The sequence below is a fragment of the Lepidothrix coronata genome, unplaced genomic scaffold, assembly GCF_001604755.1.
Source record: "Lepidothrix coronata isolate B3197 unplaced genomic scaffold, Lepidothrix_coronata-1.0 Scaffold117, whole genome shotgun sequence".
Taxonomy (NCBI): Eukaryota; Metazoa; Chordata; class Aves; order Passeriformes; family Pipridae; genus Lepidothrix; species Lepidothrix coronata.
The window spans coordinates 2662053-2677897 of NW_016690297.1; positions in this window are offsets into that span (position 1 = coordinate 2662053).

Sequence of the window (15845 nt, forward strand, 5' to 3'; positions counted from 1 at the left end):
TGAAGCTATATGCAATGACAGTTCACTGCATTTATGTCATTCCTTGAAGAGTTATTTTACTTCCATTACTTCCAGAATGCTTGCTACAGAGCAAATTCAGGCAAAATAAATAGTGTAAATAATATAATATCACACAGAGATTTTCAAACATTATTTTTCTTAGCCAGCTAAAGGGATATTCTCAGCTCTGAAGACAGTGGAAGAAATTTTGTTCTGATCTAAGCATGTCTATCATTCAGAGCCTGGGAAGTTAAAGCTTTGAACATCCAAAGGCTCATCTGTTCCAGTTCTTCCCTGACTTTATCCATGCCCCCATGTATACTGTGATACTGTGTAGGCATAAGAGCAAATTTCACAATCAAATTAAATGGTTGGCCTAAATTCTTTTCTCTCAGGCATGCTACTTTTAGATAGGAAAGGAGCGCTGCATTCCATACAGCTTGCGAAGAAATACCATGCTGTGCCTCCAGAGTGGACGCAAAGATAAATCAGGAAGCCTTGCTCAACTGAGCATCTTGGGTTTGTTTTCTGTGTTCTGCTCTTTGTGTTTTTTTTTTTTTTTTTTTTTTTTTTTTTTTAATTCTTTTGGGGTTTTTTTAGTTTTTTTGTTTGGTTGGTTTTTTGTTTTTGTTAGGATTTTTTGTTTGTTTTGTTGTTGTTTGTGTTTTGGTTTGGGTTTTTTTGTTTCTTTTGTTTTGGGGTTTTTTTTGGTTTTGGTTTGGTTTGGTTTGATTTTGGGGTTTTTTTTTGAGGACAGAAATGTAATAGTAATTAGGATTTTTTTCAGGCACTTCACTAGAAGTTTACTTCAACTACCAATCCTAAGACTTTAATACATCATCGACAACTGATGCAGTTAGTAGTAACTTTCAATTTTAAGCTGTAAACCTGTATCACAGAAATCAGATCAATATATTTTCACAACTGTCAATTCTAATAGATCTGTCTAATTACAGTGAGACATAATTGGGTTCCTTCCACCTCTTTCCATCCTTCCAACCCACCCATCTGTTTCTTCATCAAATCAGAGATTTCCAGCTCCAAATGGAAATGACCACCTACCAGAGGCCCCTTCTGGACCATTTATTCCATTAGTTTTTTAACCCTATTTGCAGTGCACAGCCAGATACGGGGTAAGAAATTGTCCAAGCATGAGGAGGCGTAGAAAGAAGCCAAAACATGGTTTGTGTAATGCTGAAGCTGAACTGAAGTTGTGAAAAACATAAATATCATCAAATATGTTAAGACTTGAGTAAGCTTTGAATGTTAAGTATTTTGCCCAAAAGTGGCATTTCAGTGGGCTTAGAACTGTTCCAGAAGTCAAGATAGGCTTGTCATATTTGAAGGCGAGAGGGAGAAAGGACAAAGAGATACATAAAGATAGATTACTTGATTTTTAAAAGCCACCTGTCTCCTTTCTTTCAATAGTTCATCTGGCAAGGGACTCATTCAAAATGCAAAAAAGAAGGCTTTAGTTTCCTCACCTGCCAGAGAAGATCTGAGCCCACCCTCATGTCCCAGGAACAGTCCCTAATCACCAGGCTGTTCAGTATCCCCCAATAAAGGATGGGGAGAGAGTTGTTTTTTCAATACCTCTGAGAGAGTATGTTCTACTTTGTTTACAATATTGAAATATTCATGAGAGTGATGTCCTGCCTCTCCACTGCAGAGCCTAAACACCATGATATAGAGCTGTTCTCTCTGGCTTAATGAATATTTCAATATTCTATATAGAGTGGAACAACATCAACAGGGGAAAAAAAAAAACAAAACAAAAATTATTTCCCAGCAGAATATTCCCCTGTGTATCTGTAACCTCCTCCTCTAGGTTCTGATCTCTGCAATGGAAGTGGGAACTGAATCCCAACCTTCTACCTCCTGGCTGAACTCTGCAACCATTGAATAAAGAGGTGGTAGTACCTGTTTGGGGCATTTTAAAAACATATTGTATCCATTTTTTATTTTTTTTTTCCCTAGGAAAGAGGCCAAAATAGAAATCTATAACTTTATTTATTCTTTTAATAATGAAAACCTGTAAATGGTTCATATTAGTTCATTGGGCCTCGCTAGGTTTTGTTCCCAAATTCAAAAATTTCATACTTTACATGCCTCCTGGCTTTAATTGATGGGAAACTATCGGGGGAAGACAAGATAAATTTGCAGCTTCCTAATGTGAAGATGAAAAAGCACTCTTTGGAAAGATGATGTTGGCAATTTTGAACTCCTGATTATATAAGATCAAATATAGTCTCTTTATAAATTAATAGGGTGGTTTTTTTTTTCACGAGGAGTTTTTTTACATTTACTGGTAGGATCAGAAATTCCACATGAAAGTTGTTTGGTCCGTGAACATGAGAAGCAGACCTTTCAAAAAAGGACTGTTTCTGAACACATGCTTTTCAGGCTATTGCTGCTGTTTTAGAAATGACTTGCTGGATTTACTTCAAACCTTAACATAAAAATATCTCTCCTGGCTGTTCACCAAAGTACCTGAAATTTCAGCCTATTAGGGATTGTCCTGCCTCTATTTTTTGATCAAAGTGGGAGTAAGAGGTTCACAATCTGGTTTGTTAAGAACGATGTCTTACAGCTTTAAATGTAACCCTCTTAGTTTTTTTACCATTTTACCTTTGTGGTTAAGACGAGTTGCAATTCATGCCAAAAAATGCCCTGCCAGCACTGAGGCTCCTGTTTCATTGCTTTATTAGAGCTTGAGCTACATGATTAGCCTGAGGGATAGATTCACAAATAACAGCTGCTCAGCTGGGGTGTTTCCTTAATCCATGCCTCTCCCTTTCAGAATCAAAGCCATACTGAGGTACGAGAAAATTATCTCTACCCTACAGAGCTCCACGGAGTGAGTAGGGAAGGGAGTACATGGGCACATCTCTGCTGGAAACCTTGTAGAGGCTAAGATGAGACAACTGCACTTCACTGATGGAACTACTCTCTGTTGACACATTTAATCTAAATTAATTTTTTCATCTTTATGGAACAAACCCAAGCTGTCTGGGGCATTGGAAAAAGCAAGACACAAAAAATAGCTGTAACCAAGCTGCTATGTGAGCAGTACCATGGAAGTGCTGAGAATGTTTTTAGTGCTAATTAATGTACATTATAAGGTTTATTTTTCATCCTGCTTAGGAAATCCTGTGAATGTGCTGCATTCATCTATTCCCACCTCTGTGAAACAGTTTCTCATATATACTTAGTAATATTTCTCATAAGGAGAGGTAAAATAAAATATAAAATATGGAACCTGATTGTTTACTTATTTACATGGCACAAATAGCAGTTCACTGAACCGAATATATCTAAATCTTAAATGATGAAATCACTCTGGAGCTATTGGTTGTAGTAGAAACCTACTGATTTGTATTAGTTAAAAAACTGCTAAAGTGAAACCAAAGTGGTATGAAACTAAAGTAAATGAGATGAAAATCAGTGCCATTGTTTACTGTTTTCATACTTACCGTGGCTTTCTGATACTGTTATGTGAAATAATTCAATGAATATCTTAAAATCAACAAAGTAGAACCTGATGGGAAAAAAATTTTCTATTTTCTAGATGTAATGAACTAAATTCCTTTAATGCTAAGACAACTGTTTTCTGTCTGAAAGTTTTTGGATGTGTTTGGGATATATTTTGAGACAATAAGAATTATTGTGTTAGTTACAGAAAGACCTTCTATCCCTTCACTAGCTGGGTTTTTGAAGTCAGGGCCATAGGGAAAGTAGGGCTGAATGAAGGGGTGAAATACAAAGTTGAAGGGAAGAAAAACTTGACTTAATTCTTGGGCTATTGGACTCATGTGAATATTTACCCTTCCTGCACACAAGTGTGTTGGTACATAATTGAAGCTCAAGAGAAAGCTGAGGGAGCAGATGCAAGATAAATGGTTCCTAGAAGAGCAATATGCCCAGTACTTGAATTTTAAGGCACCTCTCTCCTCCTAACAAATTATTATTATTATTACCCTTTCATTACTCTAGAGGTCTGTTTCCTTCAAGAATTCAGAATAAAATATGCCACTGCTAGTGACATAAATACTGTTTTGTTTCTGATAACTCTGCAGAACAGTATTTTAGGGAGAGAGAATCAGGATTCTGCCCTTCCTTTTTCCTCATGAAGGGAATATCTGACTAGTTTCCCACCAAGACTTCACTCTGTATAGCTATAAAAGTGGTGGAATTACAGTTGTATTTCAGATAATATTTTGAAGTTTGCACAGCTCAAAGCCTGGCCATGACCTCTCTTAGCTCAAAAGGAGGTGGATAAGAGCTGACACTCATCTGTAGGTCTGAGGTATGCTTGTAGGGTCCATGAAAGGCAACTGCAGAAGTTCGCAGACCTGAAAGGAGGTTGTGTGCCCACCAGTCTGCCTCCTTTTTACCCATTATATTGATTGGTTTCATAAAGGATATAGCTTCTGCCCATGAAACTCTGAGTATCACTTGTCTTCATGGTATGGTAGATACACAGGTTTACCTTTTCTTCCTCAAAATATATTACAATTTTAAGAGCTGACTTATTGATAATTTTTTCCTTGGTATTTTCTACTGTTCCTCATTGATTACAAGGTTTGGTTTTTTTAGTTTGAAGTTAGTTGAAGGTTTTTTTGCTATGTTCCTGTCTCAGGAGCAAATACAGTGTTTACCTATTTGTCTTCTGATGCCCCATTACTTTGGTTGTCACAGCTTGGTGCCCAGTGATATATATATGCCTGACTCTGTCTGTGGGTGATAGTCCTTGAACTAATTGCTTCTCCTCTGGCTGAAAGGAGAGCTTTAGGTAACTAAGTGCTGCCTCAGAGATACAAACATTAAGAGCTGAGATCATTCTATTTTTAAAATTTTATTGCTGTGAATCGGTGCATTGAAGCAGAGGAGTCTGAAAGTGATGCTCTGGGCTCACTGATGACAGTGGGAATTTTTACGTCAGTGTTAAAAAGGTTCAAGACTCCTTCTCTGAGAGCTCAGAATAGTCCTTGCTAGATTTCGGGTATTTACCCAATGAGGCCTTGCTTAAATATAGATCTGTTTCTCTGAGTACCATTTGTTATAGCCAGGCATTAACAGCAGAGAGACACGGAGCTGTCACACAGTTTACAGGACGCACCTCCCTCCTGCCCTGCAGGAGCCCCTCCGGGGGTCTGTATGGGCATATGGCAAGAGATTGCCTTCTTCAGTGAAGCTGATTCACCTAATCCTTAAGTGAAATAACACCACACAGAGTAGTCTTGTTTAAGCTGCGTATTTGTTTTTTACTTTACAGCTTACAATTACAGTGGAGCATATGGCAATGCAGATGAGCAGTCAAGGTCCAGACCCCTGGGATGAGTGTAGCTGCAGTCCTACCTCAGTGAAAGCAAATGACTCCTGCCAGAGATGACTCTGGTCCCAGGAGCCATCTGCTTCCTTGCTGGGGAAAGCTGTGTTGGCTGCACAGAGCTGGCTGCTCAGAGAAGCAGAGCCCAGCTCAGACACGGAGCCAGAAGTGTGCTTGGAAATACAGGGAGTAGCACTACCAGATCTGCTTTTGAGTGCCTGCAGTAGTGCCTAGAAGTGGTTGAACCCAGGCTATAAATCAATAATATTCTGCAGTATCCTGGGGCAAGGGAATGAAGGAAAACAAGACTGTTTCCAGAAGGGTCACATCTCCTCGCACTTCTACTAAAAGGTCTTTCCTTATTGCTCAATGTGCTGCCATTCCACTCAGTCCAGGAGTAATATGACAATAATAATAATAATAATAATAACAATAATAATAATAATAATAATAATAATAATAATAATATCTCAGATCTATGCTCTGGCTGAGAACATTTGCATAGACAAATCACATTTCAAAAGGATATTTGCTCTAATTCTTACCTTTCAAACATCTATCTTTGCAATGGTATGTACCATAAGACTCCTATTAGATGAAAAAACCTGGCATGGGTTGTTTGTCTGCTTTTGCTGCCTTAAAGAGCTGTTTGTTAGTTCATTCTCTAAGAGCAACTCGTAAGTCTCCCATGGTTTTGATCACCTGTTTCTTTGTCATCTGCTCGCTCTTGCCACAGACAGCATTCTCCTGCCAGTATTTGATTCGCACACAGTCTGTGGACTGTGTCTTGTGCCACTTGCCCCAGTGGGTGTCAGGGGAGGGACACCAGTTATGTCGGTGTGGGATATCTGTTGTCCAGGACAACTCCACTCTCCTGGTCTCTGGGTCTGATTTTCCACAGTACGTATTGGGGAGGGAGGAAGGACCCTCAGGTGCTCCTTATGCACTCTTATGGTCTTACTACTTACTTACTTACTTACTACTTACTTACTTACTTACTTACTTACTTACTACTCAGTGCAAGTGGCTGGTGAGATGCATGGCAGTGTGACTGAGTGGAGCTACTTTGAGAAGGGCCATTGCAATATGGAATTTATCCTGTGTTTATCTAAATGACAGCAACTGCTCAATGTTACTAAAGGACAGAGAGCATCATTTTCAAAAGAGAAGGATGGTATGACTATAAATCCTATGGAATAATGGGATTTGTGTGGGGGAAGTGTCTAATCCCTTTCATAATAAACAGGTTTATGAATGACAGATGTGGATAAATAATGAATACTTCCAATTCACCATCAAGGACTGAACGAGCAGAAGAAAATGCAGTTGCAGCTCTGACTGAATTTTAAACACTATTTAAAATCTCAGAGTTCAGCATGAAGAAGACCTATTTGATTATCCTCTTCTGTTTGTGCTCTTTACTTCATTAGTTCTAAATACTTATAATTCTGAAGACACAACTAAAAGCAGAGGTGGGCTGAGAACAAAAAAATTCAAACAAATAATCATATTTCATGCTTTATACAAAGTATTCTTTAAAGCTGTTTCACTATGAACACTCAAGCACAAGCAGTTAACTGTTAATTGAGTTGAATTGAGTGTGAATGCACATATCAGTCTTGTCAGCAGCAGCAAGGCCAAAGAGACAACAGTGAGGACTATTATATCCAGAGAAAAAATTAGTCCAAGAGGTACCCTGGGCTGGATGAGTTCTCCAAAGCATGTAATATGCTTGGGATTTGAGCACATCTGGTAAAGTCAGAAATTAGAAAAGGGACTAAATTTTTCTTATTAGGTCATCTACTCAATCTTCTTGTCAGTGTAGCATCCTTCTCTGAGATATTCCCTTCAGGGTTAAAATTTCAGTGTTTTATTAATTCTAATTTGGGGATTTTATCTACACTGACACAGTGAATAATTAACTCAAGGAACTCCTTGCTGAAGGTTAGCCTTGGAGCAAAGCTCTCAGTAGTGTTTTAAAAAGGCCTGGATGCATTTGTTAATAGCATCTGCACCTGCGCTACTGGCAAATGGAATGGGGACTATCAATCTGGCACTACCTGGTCTCAGGACAATTATCTTAATGGTATGTTATAGCTGGATTACAAGGCATTTGTATCAGTGTCTAAAGCATCTCCCAGTTCACTTAGAGGCAGGAAATCAGGTTTTCTAACTGAGCTAATGTATGAGGTTTTCCAGGGTATCCATCAGCAGTGTAGCTAAACTGTCTGTGTCAGTGCAGCAATAAATATGAATGCAATCATGTTAAAGGTTGCACAGCGTGATTAAACCCGCTGCATGCTCAGCACAAAAGATGTCCTCGGACCAGTCTCACAGTAGATGGGTCACATCTGCCACACACTGTGGCAGGGAATTATAGAGAGGGTCCCTGGCTGGGGTGAGCTGCTCCTGACTGCGGGCAAGGTGAAGGGCTGCATTCACACCAGTAATTTAAATGGTGTCAGGGAACTGTTCTAGGAACTGGAACTTGATCATTTGTGCTGTGAAAATACCCTCCCCCATCACACTTGTAGTTTGGCTTAAATTGACTATCTCTTAAACCTCTCCTGGCCATAGTTTGGGGAACAGCATGGGACAAGCATCTTTCTTCACAGGGAGCCTGAATGTGGCCACCCTGCTCCACAGGGCAGACCTGTGTTGCTCTCCAAAAGCTGAGAAACGACTCTGGGAACATGTGACATGCTGATATAGGTTTAGGTGCATCATCCCCAAACCTGCAAGTAGGGACCTCTGGGCTTGGGTCCAGACCTTGGACTGCTCACAGCAGGCCTGGAGCATACAGGAGCAGAGCGTGCGAGGAGCAAAGCTTATGAGAGTTCATAGGAGGATTTTTGGATGTGCTTGCTGTCAGGATGATGTTGCTGCCCTCGCATGCAAGGTCTCATGTGGGTAGTTCCTGCCTCTTTGCCTTTTCACAGAGCTTTTCACACTTGCTTGCCTGCCACAACCATCCACATCACCCTTTCTATTCTCTGGGCTTGTACCCATACAATCCCTGTACCAAAGAAAATTGTAGGTGGTGTTCCTTTGCTCTTTTCCATAGCTGTGCTTGAAATACACCCTTTCTGAAAAGACCTATGCAGCCCAGTTCCCATATAGAAGAGTGTAACTCAGTAGTCAATCACATAAAAATAATTAATTACAAATTATACAGTCTGTGTATATATCTATGGATATGAATATATGTGTGTATGTACCTCCACTTCTCTCTCTCTGCATATGTAGATAGGGAGGTAAATGTAAGTCAAAAGAGCAAAACTAACAAAATAGTTGATGTGCTTCCATGGCTTTCCTCTCCCATAACAACTGAAGTCCTGAAAATTTTGTGTCATTATCCCAGCGATACTTCTGTGACAAAAGGAGAGGTAACAGGCAGGAAGAAATACAGGTTGATGAAGGAACGGGGATAGATCCAGCTTGCCCAAAGCTTGTTCACCAAAGCACTGCAAGTGGTGTGTAATCGACCCATATACTGTGTATATGGGTGTTGTAACTGAATAAGCAACTGTAATAAAAAAAAGAGCCACACGTTCAGAAGATAATATTTTTCAGTTCATTTCAGGGGATTATATTTGAGATTTCAATATAATAAAACCCCCTCAAAACCTATAATGTCATATAAACTGATGTGTAGGACTCAGAAAAATAGTTACCACTGAAGTGTTTTAGGGTTACTAACCCAGACCACCTACAATTATTGGACTGAAAAATGTCCAAGTTCAGTTTTCAAAATGCTTCTCTAAGAGTAGTCTGCATGCCATATGTCTCCAAATGTTGCCTTCTACAGTACATACAAGGAAATCCAACAGCCTTGGATAGCTCATATTTCATTTGATGCTGCTGCTGTGTTTATAAGAAACAGAAGAAAAATAATGATCTGATGGCAGAACATGATTTATAGCTTTATGTGTAGGAGTGGGATGAAAACCCTACCTCCTGGCAGACAGTCCCTTGTCCTGCATCTTTCCAGTCCATTTCAACTCAGTGACAAACATCTAAAAGTAGTGGAACTAGAGCAGACCGAGTTTTCCATTTAGGAAAGACTGGTAAGTGGCCAGATAACCTAAAAATGATTTTTGACTGAAGAATCTAGGAGCAGACAGAAGCATTTCCGTTAGCCTTCTGCATTGCATTTCACTTTTAACTACATTTTGGTTTTGGTTTAGCCTGCAATTGCTGACTTTCTGCAGAGCTGACAGAGATGAAAAGTCAAACCGGCACCCTGGTTTGGATATTTTGCATGTGAAACTGGCATCAAATCTCAAAAAGAAGGAAACACGGAGATTTGGAGCTACAAACAGTGACCATACAAGTCTCTAGAACTCACTGAAGTGTCCAGCCTTGAACCTTTGTCCAGAACTGAGACCAAGCTTACATCAGCTGTGATATAAGAACAATCAGAGGGGCTTTATTTTCAGTTTTTCCAATGGAAAAAGTGTGAGATATATAAGTTTATATCAAGTTTCCAGTCTGGTTCCCAGCAGGATGATGTTAATTAAATGGTTTCAGGCAGGACAAGTCACTTGCAAGCCCAGTTTTTGACTTTGCATAAGATGTAAGATCTAGCACCTCTAAAGTTCAGAGTTTTTAAATATCTAAGACATCCAGAACCCAACTGCTTTCAAATGACTTCAGTGGGAGTTACATCTCTTCATTTAAAGGTCTGGCTGAAGCGATATATAAAAATGGGACTTCAGTTCTGAAACTTCTTCAAATGTTTAAAATCTATTTCTTTTTCAAATTGTGAACCATGTAAATGTGGCTAGGTAAAACTTTGTCATAAAATGAAATCCAAGGATAAATTTGGATTTTATTTTTTCATACTTTCTAGCATCAATGGTAACTTCAATAATTGGATATGATTTGGACCCATTCCTGATTCTGATAAAGACCAAAAGATACAAACCCATGAACGTTTTTAGAGAGTATAAAAGAAATCAGCTACACCAATGGCTGCTGCACAGCAGAGTGCACTGAAAGGTCTTTTACAAAATTATGTGAAGTCTGGAGGAGGGAGACATGTTTTCATGACTTGTAATCCCAGTTACTGCAGGGTGAGCATTTCCTCCACATTTTTTATTCAGGGCCTAAACCAGTGACTCTCATATGATCACAAACATGGACAACTACCAGAGGATGAATAGGATGACTCCTGAACATCAGCTGAACTGATCTCTCTCTGTAGGCTGTGGCACAGTCACTGCTTCCTTAAAGTCCAAGAACGAATAGTTCCCTTTTGCAAGTAGTTCCCCAAACTGACCCAGGGTCACAAAAAGCCCCTTACAGCATTGTCAAAACAGAATAGGACTGAACTACTCAATCAACCCAGACACCATTTATCTTTAATATTGGTGCTCTCGGTGCCTTGAGCCCCAGTGCAGCTGTGTATAAGATGCAAACTACAAGGCCCTGTCCTATGCTCATACGATGTAACTGATCAACACTTCGGGACCATCAGTCACTGGAAATCTCCCTTCTGAGCTAAATCCAATCCTGCCTCACAGATATCACCATAGCTGATCTCTGGTAAAGCTCTGTCTAAATCACAGATGCAGTTATGCTCAGTGGTGTAAGCCACAAAACCAAAGACGTAAATGGCTTGAAGACAGAATTGCTATTTTCCTGTGCTGTGGTGTTTTCTGTAGGTCACGGCAAGGGCGTATCACCATGGACACCATAGGTCAACCTCAAGCTCACTAAGAGGCAGTTGGTGCTGGAGGAAAAACTCTTGTACAAGGTTGACTGGTGCAGAGTTTCTGGAGGCATTTCCACAGATATTGAAAACTCTATTCCCACCCATCCAAAATCCTCCTACACAGAAACCCCCAAACATGCAAGCAAGCAAAACAGGGGCAAAATAAAAGTAACAAATGAATGTTTAACGTTTCATCTATTTTTTTATTCAGTTGAAAATGGAAAAAAAATTGCTACAACATTGCAACAAACTTTCTGTGAGTATTTTTCTTGGTAAATTTTGTATTTTGTTTCCAGATGAACAGTACACTCTTTAATTAACAAGGGTGGGAAACACTGTCTTGAGGTCAGAGTAGTGATAAAGAGTGCACAGCTCTGGATTCTGCGATGACACACAGGTTCTTCATCTGCCAAAAGCCTATGTGTGATATTTGGCAACTCACTTCACAACTCCCCTATATCTGTGGTCATTTTTCTTCTTCAGAGTTTGTACATATACTTGGGGCATCAGAGGAGTAATGAATCACAAGCACGGTCTCGTATTTAAAAAGTGACAAAAGGATTAACGCTTGGTATTTGAGCCACTGGTCTGAAGTCAGAGAACCTTTGCAAACATGGAAAGTGATTTTTAAGAAGCAGTTTTTATGCAGATAAACTATAATTGATACCTAGTGGCCTTGGGCTTTTTGAACTTTTGGATGTGTCTTCAATAATTGCAAAGGTAAAACACAGACCAAAAACCAGACAGTTCAGAAAGCACTGTCACCATTAAAATGACAATATCTGATTATATGACTTAATGGTTCAACTCAAATAACCAAAAACAGCCTGAAAATGAAATAAATAAACAATAAAAAAAAAAAAGAAGGAAGACAGAAAATATCTCAAATTTTCTTATTGCTGACGGAAGTTGTCTCATCTTTTTGGTTTAATGCAAGACCTCCCTGCCCCTGGAAGACTCCAGCATTACCCACTAGCATTGCTGAGGCAGTCATGCCTGCCCTTCCATTAAAAATCCCTCTGTCTCCCTCCCTTCTCTGTTTCCCAGCCTTTTTCTGCCCAGAGTTTTATAACTCAGCTGTAAGAAATTGCTTCTGGCTGAAACTTGGCAGCAAAAGTCTGATTTCAGGCCAGGAATGATCCCCCTCCCCTTGTGATTTTCAAAACCCTTTTCTTTTGGTCAGATTTGAGGCACAGAAGAGCAGAGCGGAGGGGGAGGTGGTGTGGGGCATTGGGCACGGGAGCTGGCTGGCTCCAGCAGCTTTCATCATGCTTCAGCAGTTCTTTATTTTTCCAGCTGAAATAAGGGTGATTTCTGCATAATGTGGCAGGGATATTTTTGTGTATGTGTTTGTGTTTAAGCATAAAATGGCTGAGTCATTTCTTCTTGAAAGCGATTTTACTGTGTGAGCCACTTGCTTCCTTTCTGGTTCTCCTTCATTTTTCTTTGTGTTAATGTTTAAAAGGAAGGTCCAAAATAACACGCTCCTCTTTGGGTCAGCAAAAACAGCTTCACAAATGCTTGTGTGTGCACCCAGAGTGCTCCTGCAGTGTGGGAGCTTGAAAGAAATATTGAAATGATGATACTGATACCATTGTAACAGCAGTGACATACTGAAGACCTGGGAGTACTTTAGACGGTTTTCTTTGGATTATGAGAAGTGCTTAAAAACCCAGACTAAAATCACGTCTCATTGTGTGAAAAGGCGGTGAGGACAGGTTCTGGTTTAAAAACCACCAGTCTAGAAAAATGAGAGACAAAATATGAGGTGAAAAGGTGCAGAGGCTCAGGGTAATGACCTCCATAAAGGTCACCCAGTGACTGTTGGCACCTCAAAGCCCAGCAGCAGCAGCACTGGGAGCACTGCAATGTAGCCAGGGGCCCACTACTGATATGTATTTTGTGCTAATGTAATATTCATGACTGCAATATTACAGGAACGTGGCCACTGCTGGGTGGTGCTCACACAAGGAGAGGTGATGTTGATGTTAAAGATGGCTGTGCAGCTTCTTCTGTGTATGTGCTGATTCTATGCCAAGCCCCAGCAGCTGGTTTTTCTGCTCTGAGCAGTTTGTGACCCCAGTACTGAATGTGCACTCCATGTGACTTGAAAATACCGCTTTCCTCTGGTACTTTTTAGGAGAGTTTACTAGAAGGACAAATTGTCCAAACCTGCTGTAACACAGAGCAGGTACTTGAGGAGGATTAGCTCGTGTCAGGTTAGTCCACGGTGTAGCACCCACTGGCTTCAAGTGCACATGTTCCTCTCTAGACCTGGGAGTGTTAATCATAAAATCACAGAATGGTTTGGGTTGGAAGAGACCCTAAAAATCATCCAGTTTCAACCCTCCTGCCACAGCCAGGAATGCCCCTCCATAGTTTAAGTCCCCATCCAACCTGGCCTTGAACACTTCTATTAAGCCACATATCCAAATAAATCAGCAACTAATGACTCACAGTGAAAATAAAGGAATCAGTGACTTCCTATATGGTGTCAGACCATGAGGGACCAGCCCTGATTTGCTGGATCTGTGGTTGTGTGTTCCACAACTGTGAAAGCATCTTAGCTGCTGCTTGTCCAGCTCTGTCCTGCTGTCCCTGCAGCTGTTCCCTGACATATGAGTGGGACTGCTGGGGCATCAGCCTTTGTGCCCAGCACTGCACCTACCATGCACTGAAAATGATCTCTGGGTCCCATGGAAAAATTAGCATGTGGTCATCTAATTAAAGCTTATATGCAGTGGGGCCAATTATAGTTGCCCTGGCAACTTTAGTTCTGGTATTTCCAAACTTCAGGCTTTGGGAAGTCTTTTGCTTCTGTTCAGCCTCTTGGGTTTTGTTTGTTTGCATCTATGTGTTTTCCTCTGCCTGTAATCACACCACCCTCCTCCTCCTACACATCCCCATGTCTTCTGCAACCTCTTTTCCTCTCAACTCCCACATCTTCTCCTCCCAGATATTTGGACGTGGAGAAATCTGTGGTTCTTGTTTCCAGTCTTTGGAGCCATAAATATCTGGGGTGGAACTGGAGAGAATAGTTTGGTTGACCCCTGCACGTGCTGCTGCCCGGGGCATGGCCTGTGTGGAAGGACCCACTGCTGAATCCAGCTGACTCAGCAACTCTGAGAGGAGTGTGTGCAAAAGGAGATGTCTTAGAGATTTTCATGGAGAGCAGCAGAAAGCATATTCTTCCTGTCTTAGTGAACCCTGAGCCAAAGACCCTGCTTCTTGCTGTGAGGGGTGCTGCATATCCCTCAAGCCACCACCACAGCTTGTGGTTTGAAATACCCCATTAAAGGGATTTTTTTTAAAGGCACATCTGCATGAAGCTGTGTATCCAAATTTTCCCATGTGTCTGTTAATGCACATCTGAAGAACTCTATTGAATTTTTTTTTTGCATAACACCAAAGTCTCCTGCAGGCACAAGGCATGAATGTGGCAGATACTTTAATCCATATGGAATACTTCGAAAAATAAGATACGTATGGAGGGAAGTGGATTATCTACATTCTCCTGAGAGTCAGTTCAGGTGTCTACTTCTTAGAGCTGTCTTTTAGTTGTAGGATCACTCTGATTGCAGTAAAGATCTCTGCAGCCCTTGTTTTTGAAAGAGGCAGCTGTTGAAGACATGAGGATTCAGTCTGGATTCATCCAACCTGAGTTTAGGCACTTTATTAATATGCCTAGATTAGAAGGCCGCCTCTGCAGACGAGGGAAGTATCTCCAGAAAGTCCTTGGATTTACATCCTGAAGAGACCTCTGCCTTCTCTTTAATAGCTTTAAAAGCAATGATGTGTTAAAAAAAAAAAAAAAGGAAAAGAGAGATGATGGTATGCTCCTGAATTTCCTTCTAGTTTCTGAGGCGTTTAGGTTTGACTAAAGTTCATGTTTTCCAAGCTTTGTCCTGCAACAGTGAGGTCTGGAAACTTCATTTTCTCCAAGAGAAAGCTGAGATTCTTGTGCAATGCATGTTTTCAGGAGCAGGATCTTTAAGAAAAAAATGCAGTAATGTGAGATGTAATAAAAAACTTTGGGGTTGGCAGTCTTGCAGGAGAGATGTCAGGCTGTGGCCCTGTGAAAGCAACAATGATGAACAAAGCATAGAGTGTTGGTCTGAACTTGAACTCTTGTGATTATACTAAGATGAGCTATATGTCTTATGCCAGACTGGGTACATAAAAATGTTGAATTTTCTCTTTTTCTGTGTATTTAAGCTCATGAATTTTCTTTTACATCCCATCCAGAAATCTTAACACAGTTTTTGATTATTTAAAAAAAAAAAATGGTCACTAAACCAGTGCTACCCTATGTGGACAACTGAAAGCTATTCCTTCCCCCTTATTAATTGACATTGGCATCATATGTATTAGATGTGGTTTTAATATCCTTTTACCCTTTCCTTTTTTTCCAACAAGAGTGGCCAAATCAGCTATCCTTGCTCAGCTCCTGTGTCACTTGTGGGTGTAAATTAACAGCTTTTGAATCTGAGCAGGGCTGAGAAAATGAGAGGAGTTGAAATGTCACTAAGAGATCATGTCCTAGCAGGAACTGTTCTGATCCCCAGTGCCAAACCATAGCTGTCCCCACATGTGATCTGCTCACCTTTATTCCTATCCTGCTGCAGGCTAAATTCCTGTTGGAAGGAGAATAAACAGAAGAAAATGTAGTAGTTTAGTGGGATTTAATCTCTAGCAGTGGTCAGTGCAGTGCTCAGTCAGACAGGAGAGGCGGTGATGCTGCACAGCCCCCATGAAGTTTGTGTCTGCATCCACCCCTAAAGTGGAGCATTCTCTTTAAAC